Below are 3279 nucleotides of genomic sequence, written 5' to 3'. Positions count from 1 at the left end.
GTGTCCTCTGGAAAGGCCTTGCCTCCGCAGAACACCAACGCTTCACTCCCGCAGTGAGTTTGAAAGAATTCCCTGAGCTTCCGGCTCCTGGACTGCGTATCACAGAGGTGCTCATGTGTCAGCTGGATGGCTTTGCTAGAATTCCCTGAGTGAACACACCAGGGCCTGGTATTCCTGGTCAGGCATGGTTACAGTGTATGGATTCAGCTTCTCTGGTAGACAGGAAGGCGCCATTTCAGGGTTCTGTTCTTACAGGTGAGTTGTGGCAGGTCGTGCCTCTCAAAGAATTAGATTCTGGGTCTCGGGTCTCTCCCCAACATGCCTCCAGACGAGAGACGCTTCTGAGTGTTACTAGTCTTTTCAAAGGAACAGCTCAAGTTGTGCTGGATATTTCCTCTCCCCTTTGAAGCAGTTGATACATCCTGGTGAAGTCCCCCGGTGGCAATGTCCACGGGGTGCAGGAGCTGCCTCCGGGATGGGGCAGGGGTGCGGTATGGGGAAAGCAATGAAAGAAAACCTGAGGGTTAAGAGGCTGGTCAGCCAGAGGGCCCGGTTCCTCAGAAACAGGCCCTTCCGGACTCAGCCTTAGAAAAAGAGGATCTTGTGCTTGGTGCTGGGCATCTGCCCCTTTTTGCGTAGCCTGCGAACAGCCTCCCTCAGATGCTTGGGCTGGAGTGGGGGCGTCTCACCCCACTTCTCACACACATCTAGGGCCTCTTCCACCACCTCCCCAACAAAGACCTTGGCCATTCCAGACATGGCGATGACCACGTTCTGGGACACCGGAGTGCCAGTCACAGCCTGGATCAGATGCTTGATGGTGGCTTTGGGGAAGGCTGAGCGGCGAAACACTTCGTAACGGTTCAGCTGCTCCTCGCTCATAGCAGCCACAAGGGTTCTCAACTTCTGGGCCTCCTCTTCATCCACTTCCCATTGCCTGCCTTTCTTGCCCTCGGTGTCCACTTTCCGTCTCTTGGCCACTGGGGGACGTGAGGAGTCTGCCTCTTCACCGGTGCTTGGCTGCCGGCAGTCCTGACGCGCAGACGCACCGCCTTTCTCGTCAGAGGCTTCCCTGGCTTCCTGGGCTGGGTCCCGTGGCAGGATTCGGTCTGGGTCACCTGGTTCCTCCCGCGACATAACTTGGTCCGGGAGCCACGCCCTGGCTTTATCCATCCCGGTACTAGGTCAAAGACCCTAGCTCAGAAAGCTAGAGCCCTGTGCCCGTCCTGCTGCAGAGTCCGAAGCAGAAAAACAAACTCTGCTCCAATCCCCTCAGCAGCAGGACCCGCCTGAAACGAGTGTAGGCCCAGCCCCTTTATATAAGGCTCGGCCTGAAGCCACGCCCACCCGGAAGTCAGATGATTCCTCTGTGGCTCCTCCCATTGCCCCAGGCAAGGGTGGGGCAGGGATGTGCCGCCCTGGTCACAGGCTGAGGCGGGCCGCCGGCAGTCTCCCAGGGTTCCTCCTGCCTCAGAGTTCCTGAACTCTTCGTCTTGGGCCACGATGGAAATGTAGACATGCCCTCAGCAGACCTGTCTCTCAAAGCTGCCTTTTGAAAGCCTTCCAGGAGCCAGCCCAACAGCCCATGTCCTCGCTCCTCTGCTCCTCTGAACAGGCTCGCTGGCCTGTGGGGTGATGGCGATTCCAGAAAGCCCTGAGAGTTCACTGCTCTGGGAGACTTTCTTGCCATTCCAGGGTGGCCCCAGACCATCCTCTCCCCCAGGGCACAGACGGGGAAATAGGTCGGCAGGCCTGTGGGGGAGGCTTCCACCTTGGTTTGGAAATGCTCTTCAATTTGCCTAGGGGCAAAAACAATCAGACCCCCTCTCACTCACTTTCTCTCGCAACACCCTCCTGCTTCTCTCCCACGTATTCCCCCACGACAGCCACACAAATACATTCCCCGCCCAGGTTAAGCTTTCCCTACCATCCTGATCAAGACATCCAACTCAGAAGTAGGGTGGCTGTGGTGGGGGTGGGTGGGGGTACAGACGTTCACTTCGGGAAGAAGCCACCTCTACACATCCTCTTCCCCAAGGTCCATCACTTCCATGAGGAATCGCCCTCCCTGAGCGCTATTCCATGGAGATTCACAAAGCCTCCTGAGTCGAGGCACACATCCCCCAGTAGTGCCAGGCCGGGAAGGAATGGGCTGTCTCTGACCTCCACCTGCTCTCTGCTCCAACTTTCTTCTGCCCATATCCCTGGCCTCTGTAGAGGTGTTCAGGGTCGCCAGGGCTTAAGTCTCTCCCCAGTGTCCCTGTCCTGGGACGGCTGAGATGTGTGGCCATTTCCCCGTTGGTTCCTTTCCCGTGGTAAGTATGCCTTTGGAGTTCAACCCGCCCTTTCTGACCTGGCCTGATGACTCACTTCCTTCCAGTGCAGACACTGCTAGTCCTGCTCACGTAGGTATAGGGAACGGGGTGAAAGAAAGCCTGAGTCTTAAGAGACTGGTCTCTTGGCCTGACCTGGGGCATGGTAGGCCCACCAGCCCTTTGGAGCAAGGATGGCTGAGATGTCTGACCATTTCACGGTCCGTTCCTTTCCCTTTGTAATCATGCCTCTGAAATTCTGTTTGCTGTTCTGGTCTTGAACTGATGACTCACTTCCTTATCTGGAGGTACCAAGCACTATTCATTGACCTTTCTTCCCAATACCATGTTGGGAATTGTGTCTGCTTACTTCCAGCAGTTTCAAACGCAGATTCCTCTGTGAGCAGGTTGTCCTGTGGACCCCCCACTGTCACCTCTTTTGGCCCAAAGTCCAGAACTTAAAAATCAGGACAAGAACACTTGCCCCTTAGGATCATTTAACCGCCCTCTTTCTAGAGTCAACTTCCTCACTGTATTCACCTTTCTTCTGCAAGACCTCACATCATGGATGCCTTCACCCATCTCACACTTCTGGAGCCTGGAAGATCCCAGATCAAGGTTGGAACAGGGCTTGTGGCTCTTTCCTTTGATGCACCTGACCAACTTCTCACCATGTCCTGGCGTGACCTTGGCTTTGTCCGATGATGAATTCCAGACACCTCTATGTCTTCTATGCAGGACACCCTAGCTATTGGAGTCATGTCCCTCTGTAATGGATGCCTTTGTTCTTAGTCATTTGTTTGAGATTCTGAGACTGCAGCCTCTGTGATACCTTGATCTAGACCTCTTTTCATCTAAAATTTTCTAAGTTATTGATGTTTTAAGCACTGTGCTTATTAACTTTCTGTTTTGTCAACTTGACTCAATTAAGAAATTGTCAGTCATGTGGTATATAGTGTTTCTGAGT

The 3279-nt window shown here is 54.2% G+C and overlaps 1 pseudogene; it reads right to left on the bottom strand.

Moving 5' to 3' along the window:
- Window positions 1–585: 585 nt before the first annotated feature.
- On the bottom strand, window positions 586–1173 carry LOC129553118 (transcription initiation factor TFIID subunit 11 pseudogene; annotated as a pseudogene).
- Between the last annotated feature and the right edge of the window lie 2106 nt (window positions 1174–3279).

Source organism: Moschus berezovskii, chromosome 18 (assembly GCF_049115385.1).
Source record: "Moschus berezovskii isolate FMDL1 chromosome 18, NW_MosBer_1.0, whole genome shotgun sequence".
Classification (NCBI taxonomy): Eukaryota; Metazoa; Chordata; class Mammalia; order Artiodactyla; family Moschidae; genus Moschus; species Moschus berezovskii.
Note: the sequence above shows the minus strand (reverse complement) of the source record. Positions and strands in the feature narration are given on the sequence as shown.